The sequence below is a fragment of the Delphinus delphis genome, chromosome 1, assembly GCF_949987515.2.
Source record: "Delphinus delphis chromosome 1, mDelDel1.2, whole genome shotgun sequence".
Lineage (NCBI taxonomy): Eukaryota > Metazoa > Chordata > Mammalia > Artiodactyla > Delphinidae > Delphinus > Delphinus delphis.
In genome coordinates this window covers 107,207,767-107,223,937 of record NC_082683.1, presented here as the reverse complement: position 1 = coordinate 107,223,937, position 16,171 = coordinate 107,207,767, and the positions used below count along the sequence as shown (strand labels likewise).

The window sequence follows — 16,171 nt, the reverse complement described above, 5'->3', positions numbered from 1 at the left end:
AAAAGTTACATTCTGAGACTGAAGCCTTCGATTGCATGGCCCAGAATAGACTGGTAGCTGGAATGAGTTAAGAAAAAGAGGGGAAAGAAAATTCTGTAGTAATTTTCTGTAATAAAATCTGTATTTGTAGTGGTCTGACAGTTTTTACAATGGTTGAACTGTGATTTGTACTCCGTCTTGTGGTGTTAGCAACTTAGATTTAAGTCAGAGCCATAGCAGTAAAGCATGACCTTATTTTTTGAGGCATTTAGTATATTTTAAAAGTTGATGATACATTTCTGGTAATAGTGGCTAGAATATTTAAATTAACCTTCCTTCTGAAAACAAGTAAGTGTTGGATAAAATACAGAAAACGTATTCTTAAACGCATTAAGGTGATGATTGGATGATAAAGAATTACCAGGTCTAAAGTAAGGAAAAACTGGAAGCCAGAGACATACAAGAATAGAAGCCACACTTTTTGCTAAGGGCACTTCCTGATCCTGCAAATTTGGTGTGACAGCCTCCTGTGGCTAATAGAGCAGAAATAAAAGATCAGGCTCTGCATAAGTTGGGGTGTCTACCAGAAATGCATTCCTATCAAAAGCTAGGACCCCAAATGGCTATAATCTTAGGATGAAGGTGAACTAGAAATGAAACATCCCCGCTGTAATACAATTAGCTTAGAGCATCTTTCACACATTCTACTTGGTTTAAGCTTGTTCTAGGCTGGGAGTGTTCCCAGGTGCCTGGCAGGAAGGCCTTCATTGTAAGTCTCAAATTATTACAAAACTGTTTTTTCAGATACAACATGTAGCACATATTCAAAGATAATGAAAACAAAGAAACTAGATCTATGCATGAGAACCAGCAGACACATCAGGCAACAGAAACTGACCCTTGAAATAATAGAGATATTGGAGTTATCATAAAGACTGTAAACAATGATGTCTACATTGTTCATGAAACAAGTGAAAAATCTGAAAATACTATAACTCAGAAAGATACCTGCACCCCCATGTTCACTGCAGCATTATTTACAATAGCCAAGATATGGAAACAACATAAGTGCCCATCAACAAATTAATGGATAAAGAAAATTCAGTGCACGCACACACACACACACACACACACACACACACACACAGAGGAATATTACTCAGCCATAAAAAAGAATGAAATCTTGCCATTTGCAACAACATGGATAGACCTTGAGGACATTATGCTAAGTGAAATAAGTCAGACAGAGGAAGACACATACCATGTGATCTCACTTCTATGTAGAATCTTAGTAGAAAAAAACCCGGAGCTTATAGTTACAGAGAACAGATTGGTGGTTGCCAGAGGTGGAGAGTGGAGGGTGGGCAAAATGGGTGAAAGGAGTCAAAAGGCACAGACTTCCAATTATAAAATAAGTCATGGGGATGTAACATGTAGCATGGCAACTATAGTTAATTGTACTGTATTGCATATTTGAAAGTTGCTAAGAGAGTAAATCTTAAAACTTCTCATCATAAGAAAAAAGATTCTGTGATCAATGTTAATTAGACATTGTGGTGATCATTTTGCAACATATAAAAATATTGAGTCATTATGTTGTACACCTGAAACTAATATAATGTTGTATATCTCTTATACCTCAATAGAAAATTTTGTTTTAATTGAAAGTTTGGAAGAATTTTGCCTATTGGGGAGTTTTCTTAGCTTCAACTAAACATTCAGAATCACAAGACTTTCATAGGCCACACATGGCACCAGTCTACTCAGAAAGATAAAAGATAAGAACTACAGCTTCCTGGCAGGACAATCTCGGGCATTATTCTTCTGTGGAAGTAGTCCTTGCAGCAGTCTGCACTGCCACCCAGGAGATACTATCTTGGTTCTCTGCCCCTCACGTTCCATTCCAGGACAGATGAAGAGTGAGGTGTAAGGGAAAAAGATATAGTGGAGCCACCCTGGCTTTGAAACTCCAGGTCCCAGGAACCAATATCTCTTGCAAAAACTTCACAGTGTAAGCAGATAGGGTGGGGGTGGGGGGGTCCCTGGAGAAAGAAAACCAGGCATGGCTTTCTTGACATAATATAAGCCATTTTTGGCCTAAGCCATTTTGTGATCTAAGCCTGGCCACACTGCTTGCCCTTGAACAGGTCTCAGTAATAATGATCTTAAGGGAACAAAAGAACAAACTGTTATCAAGCAAGAGAAGTAACAATAGCAAAGATAATAAATCATTTGTAAAGACTCCCAGTTCTGTTTCTATGGTAAAGACTAGCCTGAAGCATCTTCTTGAGCAGATTTGCAGAATTTAACACCCCCTACCACCCCCCCACCCCCCAAGCTCAACTACCAGTTCAACAGGAACCTAAGGGATGATGAGGTTGGCCTTTTCTGACCCTCCTGACTTCAATAAACTAAAGCTTGGATCCTGTTGGATTCCCGATCCCCTTTATGAATATGCATGTACCCTTAGCTTAAAACTTCCCCAATTTTGCTGTCTTGGGAGGGGAGACACTGCTTTGGGAAGGATCCCTGGTATTCTCCTTACTTGCTGCAAGCAACAAACCGTTCCTTCTCTCAGTCTTTAGCTCGGTTGTCTTTTGACTCAGCACTCACCAAGAGATGAACCCAGTTTTCAGGTAACAATAACGTAGTTTCCAGTGTCCATGCAAGGTTTATGCAAGTTACAAGAGTCACTGCATTCAAGGAAGCTCAAAGTATACCTTCTCGCCAGATGCTTATTTTTCCAAGTCCAGGTGTCAATCAGGAGTCTTTTTTTTATCATGCAATGTAGTTTAGTAATATAGTTGATATTTCACCCCAAGATTCCAGGAAAACAGACCTAGAAGGTTAATTAAAGGTCAAATTGTCATGCAGAAGGGGAAACATTTTGTTTTTTTATTAGTTTAACATTTTAACCACAAAATGGAAATTATAAAAAGTGACAAAACGGACTTAGAGAAGAGTCAAACAGAAATTCTAAAATGATAAACCCATCCAAATGAGAATAAGCTAAAGCTATTTATTCAGAACTTGCTATAGCAAAGGTGTCAGCCACCATCCTTTAGGTTTAGTAGAAACTCAAAGGCAAGCAGAAGACTGGGAAAGCTTTATGGAAAAAAGGGAAGGCTTCAGGTATGCTGTGATTGGAGGCTGCTGGCATGGGGAAGCTGTAGGCAGGCTAACAGCTTCCAGCATCCAGCTGTAGAAGCAGGATGTCCTATATGACTGGTTAAAGGTGCATTTTTGGCCTTCTCTGGTTGGTCCTAAGTTAGAAGCAGGGACAAAAATTAAAGTTATTAATCAAGTCCTGGCCATTTGGGACTGATTATTACAAGGGTTTTTGTTTGGCTTCCTGGATTGTTTGCTGAGAAAATGGTTGACTTTCTACAACTCTGACTTATAGATAGTAGGTTGACTTCCTGGGCTGGTTAGTGTAGATAATGGGTCGGTTTTCTAGGCTGGTTACTACAAATTGTGGGTCAGAGTTCTACTTTTATTTGTTATCTGGCTATTGTCCATTTGCATATTCAGTCTCTGATCTAGAACTTACTAAAATCATGCTTTTATCCCCATCACTCCCCTGCAACTGCTCTTGTCAAGGTCACCAATGACTAATTTTGCTAAATCCAGTGGTCAATTCTTACCTTCATTTATGTATCTATCAACATTTATCTAATCTATCAACAACAGTTGATCCTTCCCTCTTCCTGGAAACGTTTTCTTCACTTGGTAGAAAAAAAAGAAATTCTGAAACAAAATAACTAAAATTTAAAACTTAGTGGAAGAATTTAACAGGAGAGCAATCATAGCTGAAAAGAGAATTAGTAAAGTGGTAGATCGGGAAGAAGAAAAAATTAAAAATGTAGAACAAGAAGGAAAAAAGTAATATTAAACATAAGTGAAAAAATAGCAAATAGAGTGAGAAGGTCTACCTTATTTTTTAGTTAGTCTCAGAAGTAGAAGAGAGAGAAAACAGGGTAAATATTAGAAGAAGTAATATTTGAGACAACATGAAACACACAAACCAACAGATTCTAGAAGGCCAACCAATTCCATACAAGGTAAATAAAGGGACATCAATACTAGAGCGATCACACTAAAATTGCAGAAAATCAAAAACAAAGACAAAAATTATACAAACACCCAGAGAAAAAAGAGAGGTTACATTAAAATCAGCAGCAATTAGACTACTGACTGACTTTTGAAAAGCAAAAATCAAATGCAAATATCTTCAATGTTCTGATAGTAACTGCTTCTAGACTCCTATACTTAATAAAAATAGTCTTCAGTAATTAAAGAAAAATAAAGACTGTTTCAGAGAAAAAAAGCTGAAACAGTTCTTCACCAGGGACCCATACAGAAGAAATCTCTAAACGATGCTTCTCAAGCAGAAGGAAAATGATTCCACATGGAAAGACAGACACAAAAAAAGAGAAAGATAACAGTAGATACATAGATAAATCTAAATTAACATTGGCCATATAAAAATACATAAAAAGTCTTATGGGGTTTAAAAATGTTTAGAACTATAACAAATGATAACAGCATATACATAGAGTGAGACTAAATGGAATAAAAGTATCCCAAGGTCTTTATACTGTTCAGTATGACAGTAAGGGTCATAATTATTACTATGCTTGATAAACTAAGGATTAAGATTGTAATTTTTAAACTAATCACAAAAAGGATAGAAACGAAGTGAAATACAATTAAAAATTTAGAAGGAAAAAATTGAAGCAAAGTATATATAAAACAATAAAAAACATAATATTGTAATAGTTTAAAAGATAACCAATTAAAAAGAAACCCAAGAGAGAAACAGAAACACAGAACAAAAAGGACAAATAGAAAAAGATAAAGCTGATAGATTTTACATTAATTATATTAACAATTACATAAATATAAGGAGATCAAGTTATACAGTAAAAAATAAATATTGCTAGGCTGGATTTAAAAATTAACTATATGTTGTATTCGAGAGATACACCGAAACTATAAAGTGACAGAAAGGTTGAAAACAAAAGGAGAAAAAACAAGCTTTATTGAAAGTATTAACCAAAAAGTAGCTACATTAATAGACTTTAAGGCAAAAAACATGGCTTCAGAATATGTCTCTTGTGGAATACAACCATCCATTTCTAATTGCCTTTTATGCTAACTGGTTATTATGGGTAATGATATATAAATTAATCTCCATGAGTCATTTTGTTAGACAAAGAACTTTGATATTTTCTTCTTCACCCTCCAACTACAAAGGCATAATAAACTAATAAATCTTTAAAGATACCTTATCTTTAAAATTTGTGTATGTAATTACAGTCATCTTATAATTTAGGATGATTCCCATGCCACAGCAGGCCCTCAGAATTTCTTCCCTAGGCAAATCTTAGGTTATTAACTATCCAGGGTCAGGGGAGACTGTAGGGAAAACCCAGGATGACACTGTCTCTGGCATGCAGATGGATGGATGGCAGTGCCAGTGCCAAACTCCTTGCCTGCTCTTGTCCAGCTTCTTGCTGCTCTTTCGTCTCTGCCTCCCATAGTAAATCAAATGCTCATTTATGTGGCTTCTCTGAGGCCAACTGCTTCACTTATCACTGGGCCAATAGCAGGAGGTATTTGGACCAGAATAGTCTTCCACCACCCCACCGAACTTCAAACATTATCCCTTCCTCCCTCTTAATTTTGTCTCTTCAGAACACCAAAACTGGTGAGGACAATTTCCCCATCCTTATTGTTTGGCTAACCCCTAAATTCCTGTGTTTCCTATGCATGTACCAAAGAAGCAGAGGTCTTACACTCTCTTGCACTCTCAGCCTTCTGGAGCTGGCAGATTTGGACAGAGTAGAGATAAGGTGGACATGTTCTCGGTTTCAGCAGGTGAACTGTCCACATTACCACTTGATGTAGTCTCATCTGTGAGGAGTGGCCATGTGGTCAGTCAGTTAGGGAGTTATGCTGTTAACTGAATGGTTGGCAGTTAAAGCTGATTGGCTTTTGACTGCCTTTAGCACTTTCTAGAGCTACCCTTCAGTTTCTCTCTCATTCTAAACAGCTTTTGTTCTGTATCTGCCATGCCCACCTAAGTCAGAAGTTCTGAATATTCCTCTGTTGACTGTAATTGTCTGATAGGCTGTTAGAAGGGGTAAATAATTAGAATTCAAAATGAACAATTGACTTCTCAGATACTAGGTTCCAAAAGTTAACTTAATGTATGATTTTGACCATTTGTGATATTGTGGTGACCTGTACAGTAACCTGTTGAGAGAAGTGTCTTTATTGGCCAAATTCCTCATCTTTCTGGTCCAGTGTAACATACAGAAGGTTCAAGAAAAGTTTATGGAATGGCAACCTAAAGGAGAGGGTGAGACTTCCTCTATGTTCCTCAAATCTCTTGGGGTACATTTACATGCATCATGACAAGAGAAAATCAGAATAATATAGGCATGACAAGGGAGGGAAATCTTCTGATCTTTTTCCAAAGCTAACTTCCAAAGACAGAAACACAGTAAAGTTATTCCTCATATTCTAGGACACTCATTTGTTAGTAGGTGATGTCATGGTGTCAGAGGTTATACACATGAGTGTAGCAAGGATTTTAGCTCCAAATGTTACATGTCCCAGCAACACACCGAAACTTACTTCCTGCCTTGGAAGATGCACCCCAGAGGAACAGTTGTGTAACTCATGCCAGGCACTAATCTTTCCATGATCATAGCCCTATCCCAGTTCCAAGGCTGTCACGTTACTGTTTAGAAACGGTCTTTAATAATTTTTGTTCCCAAAACACTGTCCATTTCCCTCCCTTACCTCAGCTGACTGTGTTGCCCCTGCCTGTTGGATGTTTGATGAGACTTGCCTTTGCAATAAAGACTTAATAGAGGTAGTAATGAAGCCACTATGGTGCAGAAAGAAGAAAAACAGTTGTACGTTTTGGCCTGCACTCAAACTTGGGTCACTCAGGTGGGAGATAAAATGCTTGCTATTGAAGCACCAGTATTCTTAGTTTAAGGTGTTCTTCACAGATCATAACACATCCAGTAATTCATGAGATTGATTCTCCCACAACCACCAGCAGGTCATACGACTTCATCTACCAGGATTCTTCAAAGAAATGGAGCCACCTGTCCACACCCTGGACTCAATGACTGCACAGATTCCAGCACATTAAGCAGCCCACTGTTTCTGGAGCTTGGTCTGGGATGGAAGAGAACTGCAGGTAGGACCCAGCTCCCTCTAAAGGATGAAAATTCTCCCCTGAGGAACCCAAAATTGTCCCTGTGTGAAGACCTCTGTGCTTCTAGGAAACCTCTGATCATTACTACTAAGAATTCCCATAAGACCAAGTTTCAGAATGTTTCTTCCAGAGAACTTCCTACAGGGGCCTTTTGGTGGCCTTTACCCCAGCTGCTAGGAAACTGACTTGGTGAAACTGAAAAGTCAAAAGGACAGGTGTACCAGCACAGTGACTCATTTTTATCCTTGCTTCCTAATTTCCAAGCCCTGTCAGAGACTTGTGCTTCTCCAATATGTAAATGTTTTAAAGCCAACATAAGTCCAGAAACCACTAACTCCAGACGCTGATCTATTGCAATTATTTTCCCAGCACCTCCCACAGTCTCCAGGGCTCTAATGACCAAGGGAGGGAGGACTACTGTTGCTTGGCTACTGTCTTGGTTGACGTGGATTTAGGTACAGGTATGTCCAGATTTATACCACAGAATAGTCAATCAGAATGCAGTGTGGCAAAGGGCCTGGAGTAGACTAGACTCGCTGTAGGGAGGCCAGTTTTTGATCTGCTTAGATTAATGGAGGTAAGAGGTGATAGAGGAAGGGTATAGTAATGAAGTGGAGGTAAATCTGTAGAGAATCCTATAAACTTAAGCACTATTTATTAATTATACTGGAAATAAACTTCTGTGCTGGGAGGATGAGAGAGTCTATCCAAAAAGGATAGTAAGATCTGGTATGGGCAACAGGCTTGATGGTGGTGAGGATAAATGTACTAGGTAGGGATGGGAAGAGGTCTGGGTATGGTTTTACTGACGGATTGAAACACGGGACAGTATACTACTCCTCTGGGGATGCAGTACCTGGGTCTGATCACAGAGTGTTGAGGCAGAGGGTGATGTGTGATGCTGACAAGGGACTCACTGGTATGTTGAGTTTTAGCATTTGTGACTCTAAGATGCATATGAGGCATTGACCTGTGAATTAGGAGTTGTGAGTTGGAAGTATAGGTTTGTAGTTTAGAAAGGGATGTGGGAATACATGTAGATCTGGTTGACGTAGGTGGTAACTGAAAGCATGCTGGCCAGAGCTTGTGTGTGTCTGGTGTGCTGAGCAGAGGGCAGACAGAGCCAAAGCGCTTCAAGGTCAAGGTGATGGTTGTTTTCCTTGTTGAAAACAAGTTTATGACTCAGCCTGGAACTAGCCTGGCTTCTCAGCAGGAGAAGCATGATTGCAGGTTATAGCTCCTGTCTTTCAAAAAGTCCTAAGTTCCAAAATGTGGGGGAGCTCCCCAGGCTCCTTTCATCAGTTTAATTTCCCCAGGGAAGACTGAGGAAAGAGACCTCTATACTATTTGAACTTCACCAAAAGATCACCATGCTAATATTTTAACAATCAATATTTCTTTAAAATAGTCTATTCCTCATACAGCTAATAAATCAAAGCCTATTAGTTTAGGAAATTGAATCCTCCCAAAAAATTAAATACTGATTGCAAACAATATTAATCTTTTCATACTATATACCCGTTCAAATGTTTTATGCACCTTAAAAAGCAGACACATAGTATTATTATAATTATCGTAAGACTGATCATTACTCTTTCACGAAAAAAAAAGCCTCAAAGGACCAACTCCAAGAACCAAAATTGATCTCTTCACTATCTCTATCTTGATTCTGTCCCCTTTCCCCCTCTTTCTTCTAATTGTAATTCTGATTCTGATTCCTGTTTCTTTCCTGGATTAGAATTGTGCCTTACCTAACCTACAAGTTAGCTTACCTTCTCAGGCAACAGTTAGAGGTTGACAAGTGAAGATTTAGGAACAGAAACAAAGAACCTGGATGAATTTCTGACGTTCTTCTATCAGAATCTGTTGTGCAGTTACACAGAATCTTTTTCAGAGTTAAGAGTCTGATCAGATAAATCAGATATTTTGTTATTTATAGTTTTGTCTACGATAAGTCTCCTATTAAAAACCTTTTGTTCTGGTGTCCTTGTTAGCTATTAGCACCATAAAAAGCTTCTTTTGGAACTACTGCTGGGTCTTTCTGGACACTAATTACTCTGCCTGTGGTGTAACAAAGGGAAGCATTGGCGGTTCAGTGGTAGAATTTTTGTCCCCAACACAGGGAAGGATCCTGTGTACCTGATTATGTGTGTCAACAGGTGTTAGCCTGAAAATTATATTTTTTTAAAGGGAAAATGAACTGAGAATCTGGCAACTGTTTATAGGGTTTTGTTTTATAGCTCTTGACACATTAGGAAGCTCCTGCGAAAGACTGCCATTTAAAAGTAATGGGTGTTGTGGGAAGCAGCCGCTTAGAACAGGGAGATCAGCTCGGTGCTTTGTGGCCGCCTGGAGGGGTGGGATAGGGAGGGTGGGAGGGAGGGAGACAGAAAAGGGAAGAGATATGGGAACATATGTATATATATAACTGATTCATTTTGTTGTAAAGCAGAAACTAACACACCATTGTAAAGCAATTATACTCCAATAAAGATGTTAAAAAAATAAAATAAATAAAAGTAATGGGTGTTAATGTGTTAGAAAGACAACTTGGTGATTAATCTTGTTCCAAAATTTTTTCACCTAAGAATAGCTTAGAATTTAAGTTTTTTTAACCTATTTTCAAGCCAGCTACATTTCTCTTTTTAATAATAAATTTATTCATATTCAAAGGTTTCCTTATTCTGACATTATGTCTTTCTACATTTTGTTTATAAACTGATGGTGATTTTTTTTTTTTTAAGCCTTAAACTGGCATACTGTGTTGAAATCATCAGGGTTATTTTACTATTTGTTTGGGAACTTGTTTGAGAATCTCTGTATTTGTTGAATAAAAATTGTAATGTGTTACATACAAGAATTAGGCTTTAGAGAGAACAAACTAGGGGACTTGATTTATAAAAAAGAAATGATTAGATTACTTATATGTTGAGGCAAAATGAAAGGATTCATCAGGTATCGGGGAAAATTGAACCAGGATGATCAACTCCAAGACAATATCATAGTAAAACTCTTAGACTTTAAAGATAAAGAAAACAAACAAACAAAAATAAAGAAAACATCCTTAGGCTTGCCAGGCAAAACTGTGAAATAAGTTACAAAAGCAACAGAATTAGATGAGCACCAACATACAAAGCAAGGCAAGAGTGGAGCAGCATTTTCAAGGAACTTATGTAAAGAAAGTGCAAATCAAAGATATCATGTCCAGTCAACCTCGTTTTCAAGGTTCATGGTACAGGGGAATAGCTCTGGTGTGGTACTCCGGTGACCTTATACTTCTCCACATAGGCCACATAGGCAAGGCTCAATTGTTGTCTGACCCAAGTCTTGGCTGAATGCCTCGGAACATGGAAAGATAGGCAGTCTTGTGAGGAGCTATCATAAGGCTCTTTCTCACTGATCTCTTATAGGAGCTTCCCTACCTTGGGACAGGCTACCAGCAGATAGTTTCTCACCTGCCTCCTTGCTTTTGTGAGACATAGAAATTTCCAACCTTGCCCCCACCCTCCTAGGGCTCAACTATAAGCTATAAAACCGCTCAGCTGTAACATGGAAACTGGCTCCTTCGTAACAGAGCAAGCCATCACTTGTGTCTTCTTGTCATCTGATCCCTCTAGTGTGGTGTGATTTTGTGGAATTATGGATGTGGGGAGCTGACAACATGCTACATTTACTTATGCTGTGTGTGTAAATAATGAACTACTTCAGTTCATTTGAGCTTGTTGTCTCCTTACTGACCAATTCTACAGAAGTGTGACTAGCAGCTGCCAGTATACCATTGTCTAGGGACTGCTAGACTGCCTGACTAATTTGGTGCCCAGTGTAGGGCCAGTGAGGTCACAGTACCTTCTTGAAGAAAAGACAGAAGGGTCTGTGTAAGCCAAGTTAGGAGATATGAGAAGGCTCCCTGGGAAGTTCTCCCCCAAGTGGTGGTTATGAGCAGGAGCGGGGAGGGAATAAGGATCCTCCAACTATCCCACGAGTTAGTGAACATTTAGAGGCTGGGCAATGACAAGGAAGGATCGAAAACAGTCACCTAAACAATATTTTAGTTGTTCTAAAAATTTGTTGAGACTGAGTAGACAGCCTCTTAAAACCGAAATGCAGAGCTGTGCTTACTGCTGTGGGGCTGCCACCCTCATGCTCTCCAAACCCTCTCTTCTCCTCCTCCTGACCTCAGATAATAAGAAGCCACCCACTGTTCCAACTGACCTCACAGACTGGTCACACCTCCTTGCATTTCCTGAACTTTCTGTCAAGGGGGTAAAATGGTCTCTTGGCTGCTGCTGTAACCCATCAAGTGCAAGTGTTAAACTCCTTGGTCTGTGTTCCAGCAAAAGAGAGCGTGAATTCAACTGACAGAGTTTGGGTACAACTTGCATCAAAGAGAAAAACCAAGTTAAAGTTATGAGTGAGGCCTCTGAGTCAATTCAACACATAGCTGTGAAAATTTGTAATTGAAATTAATGAGTTACATGCTTATACTTTGAATGCTCTTAAAGTGTTAGAGGAGATTCTTCTGTTCAGGGTACTGTCATGTGTAAAAAAAAAGTGCTAATGGGATAAACTCCCCTGGGGTTTGCCACCAGTCAATGGGTCAAAGTTTAGCATGAGTGCCTGTACCCTCTAATGTCCAAAGTTTCACTGTGTAAATAATATCCTCTTGGTTGACAAGTCAAAAATTTTAATATCAACAGCTCTGACTGCAGTGTTATCAGACTGCTACTAGCAGGAGTGACGGATAAACCCCAATAACAAGCAAGTAGCTTGCTTGTCAAGTAAAGTTACTTGGAACTAGGTGGATCAATTCTCCTGGCCATTCTCAATCCCTCTGGTAGCCAAAAGAGAAAAACAAAACAAAACAAAAAACACCAAAACTGCTTTCTCTCACAAAGTAAAGAACTCTGTATTTCTGATATGGAAGCCACCACTGCATGCTAGACTTATAACTCCTGCCAAAGTTTGACCTGTTTGTTTTATAGTAAAAACTGTTGTTCCACGGTCTTCTGGCCTCCATACTTTTTGATGAGAAATCTCCATTACAATTAAAATTTTAAAAATACAGAAATAACATTAAAGTAATAATCTCCATTGCCTACAAACTGGACTTTCTAAAATAAAGTGTTTAAAATATGGTGGGTGTAATTTTAACAAATGGTGGAATTAGAGCACTTAATTGGTGGTGTTTGGCCAGAGGACCAAAGAATTCCCAAATCTCAACCTGCCAATAACTTAGATTTGCTGGTTGGTGTGGGGGTCCCTGAGGGAGATATGTACACAAAGAAAAGTAGGCAAGTTGTTATTGGTTATTACCAATAACAAACTTCCATTGGTAGGGCTTGTGCCATAGTAGAAGGAACTCCAGTAAACTAGACCAGAACATAAGGCTCAGTTCGAGGTCTGAGAGGTTTTTCCTTCTGTCTAAGCACAAAACAACCTTTACCAAACTTCCCCAAGTTAATCTGACGGTGCAAGTCCTATGAGAGAAGAGGGCCAGAAAGAAGGCAGATGGAATGGGGATGCATGGTTGGAACCTCCCCCTGACACCAGTTGGGTTAGAATTTTTGCTGCTCAGGTAGAAAGCAGCAGTAATAACCACACCCTTTGGTATGATGTTTTAATATACTCTTGACCTCAACAATTAGAAAGGGAAGCTCAATATCTGTCCTGGATTGTGAAGAATGAGAAGTGTTTACTCCCCCATTGGGTATTAAGGGTTGGGGAAGAGGAAGAACAGAGAATGTCCCTTTTCTACATAAATGTTTCTCTTGACTTTCTGATGTTATTCTAAGTAATAATAAGAGAGAGATATTAGGTAAGGCCACTTTCTTCCCATTGTCACTCTTCCTGTGTTTAATGCTGGGTCAGGAAATGGGCAACAAAACTGGCTAAGGAATGTCATTTTAATATTATAGCATAGCCTTCTAAAGTATGTGAGAACATGGCATAAAATCAGTTAATTTCAGGGCTACACTACCTAAGAGGTTACCAACACCTTCCCATTATATTTCCCTTCTTGAATTATAAATAATTGCATTATCTGTCTATCTATCTATCCATATGTAAAATATATACAAAATAGTACGTATTACTACATATTTGAATATACTCATCAGGTAATGTTATACAGTGGGCAATACATGACAGCATAAGCCAGCTACATCAATGTGAATAATGTAAGATGTGAAATCTTATTATTAAATTTTATTGTTATTATCACCATTATAGTACAATTTTTATTAAGTTTCCTTTAGATAAATAACAATATAGAAAAATGAGTGATCCAATAAAGAAATTTCCCTCCACTAATGTCCTCATCAAAATAGATAAAGTGGCCATCAAAATGAAAATTAAATTATGAAAGCAACTCCTCTCTGGTTTTAAAAAGTCTCCTGTGGATATAAACTACTATATATAAAACAGATAAACAATAAGGTCCTACTGTATAGCACAGGGAACTATATTCAATATCCTATACTAAACCATAATGGAAAAGAACATGAAAAAGAATATGTATATATATGTATAACTGAATCATTTTGCTGTACAGAAACTAACACCACATTGTAAATCAACTACACTTCAACAACAACAACAAAAGTCTGCTGTGGTTCCAACCAGTCTTTGGTCTTCAGGAGCTGTTACTTTTATTTCTGGTGTTTATTTCTGCCAACACTTCCAAAAATGGATCTAGGGATCCTCCGATGTACCACGTTTGTGAAGTTCCTAAAGGTAAAGTATACCCGTGAACCTATCCAAGCTACAACTCCATATCCACAAAATTTAGAACCAGTGAGACCGCTGCAAGCAAAAAATCCAGGCTTACATTTTTTTTTTTTTTTTGCGGTACGCGAGCCTCTCACTGTTGTGGCTTCTCCCGTTGCGGAGCACAGGCTCCGGCCGCGCAGGCTCAGCGGCCATGGCTCACAAGCCCAGCCGCTCTGCGGCGTGTGGGATCTTCCCTTCCCGGGCCGGGGCACGAACCCGTGTCCCCTACACCGGCAGGCGGACTCGCAACCACTGCGCCACCAGGGACGCCCAGACTTACATTTTTTATTGCGACTTATCTTACCTGGAAGGGTGAACACCAAAACAGAAGAGAACAGAGAAAGAGTCTTAAATTCAAGTTTGCAGAAATACTAGGCAGTTCTTTTAGTTTGTCTCCTGCGGACTTAAAAGACTATGGGGAAATTGTGAAGAGATTGATGGTAAATAAAGTTCAAAATCATATCTAAAAGATTGATAATTTCTAGTGTTGGTTTTAAATGTGGGGAGAAAATTGCCTCGTACAATTTGGGGCATGTAATTGGATTTATAATTTGGTGGTGGCCGCATATGAGAGTTTTAAATTCATACTACATTTCACCTACCTGTTCCACTTTCTGGAATGTATTCTCGGTAAACAGTCAACCCCATGTCTCCTCCAGTCGTGGAAAAAACGAATGATAGCGGTTAGAAAATGTCAAACCTAGTAAGAAGCAAAGCCTCCTTCCCTGACCGGGAATCGAACCCAGGCCGCAGCGGTAAAAGCCCTGCATCCTCACCACTAGACCACCGGAGAACCGCAAATCCACACCTTTTCTCCTTGCTTCTGACTACAGTGACCTTTTCCCTTTGCTCTGGAAGGCCTTGAGCCTTCCGTAAGGGTCACCCGTCGTTCCAGAAATCCTTTCCTAAGGTCGTTCCCTCCCTGCTTCGTCCAAAAAAGGAGCCCGCAGGTGACGCTCCGAGCGCGCGCGAGGCCAGCCGTGTCTGCAAGTCCCGAGCGAGTTGCCTCATCCTGGCAGCACCTCAGAACTGGCCTGGTGACGCGTCTTTGTGAGGTGGCTGCGTGTGGAGAGAAGGTCACCGGTGACCGGGGAGCGTGCTAGGGGCCCACTGGAGGCGGGAGGGAATGTGCGCGGGGAGAGAAGGGGCCGCGCACCGTGACCCGGCATCTCCATCGTCCAAATGTACTCAGGCGGATGTAGCAACGGAGACGGCTAGGATGGAAAACGCTTTCAAATCAGGCTCCAAGGCCCTGAACTGGATTCTGAATCTTTCCCATACAACCTGCTGCACCTGCAGTTTTCTTACCTTACTTGAGGGCAACTCCATCCTTCGTGTGCTCACGCCAAAAAACTTGACGCCGGTCTTTCACAATCCACAACCTAATCAGTTAAGAAATAGTTTTTCCTTTCTGATTAATTGCGCACTTTGATCCACACAGTCTTCTTCTTGGTCTGATTTTGGCCCTCGACTCTCCTGATAAAGGCGTGGAAATCGATTCAACTCGCGACGCTCGGTCCGCTAAGACTTCAGGGTTTGAGACCTTAAACCTCGGGAGCGTGGGGCCGGGTCGCGGTTGAGACTTTTCTTGGCTCCGCCGGTCCAAATCGGCCTCTTCCGGGCCTGTCCTCGGGGGCCGGGGGCAGGGCGGGGCCGCCTCAGCTGGGCCCCTCTCGCCGGGTCGGGAGCCCCACACCTCGCGTGGCGCCGGCAGAGAAGCTTCCGGCGGTGTTGATTCAATTTGCCAGCGGCCCGCGAGACGCAGGGGCGCGGTGCGCGCGGGCGCACACGGCGACTTTGTGGTTCTCGGGCACCCGCTGCCCTCCCAGCTCCTCTCGTTCTCCCTCGCGGGCAGTAACGTCCGGGCAGGAAGAGACCTGTAGAAGACGGGAAGCCTCTCCTTTAAGTCCTGTCCAGTCAGGATCCAAAAACGGTCTTGAAGAGACAGAGGGCGAGGTGAAAACAGATTAAGGGAAAAGAAGAAATCCCATGCGAATTCCTCATCTGAACGCACCCTGAAGATGAAGTCGGCGTCCGCAGCGACCCGGTCCTCCCGGCGTGGTGAAGGTGAGTCGAGTTCCCGTGAGCAGTTGGAGCCAAAGCAGACAACCGTGGCCAGGCGGCCAGCGAGTACGCAGCCCCTTTGCCTCCCCAGATGGGCAGCACTGGAACTTGTAGCACTTGAAC

At 40.7% G+C, this 16,171-nt stretch overlaps 1 protein-coding gene across 1 annotated transcript in view; it reads left to right on the top strand.

Annotated features, from left to right (window-relative positions):
- The first annotated feature begins 16,009 nt into the window (after positions 1–16,009).
- The window catches only part of NBPF10 (NBPF member 10), a 28,798-nt gene continuing 28,636 nt past the window's right edge, over positions 16,010–16,171 (top strand). Inside the window, exon 1 of the mRNA XM_060007152.1 lies at positions 16,010–16,051. The gene's annotated coding sequence lies outside the window, so the exon portion shown is untranslated. The remainder of the gene's footprint in view (positions 16,052–16,171) is intronic.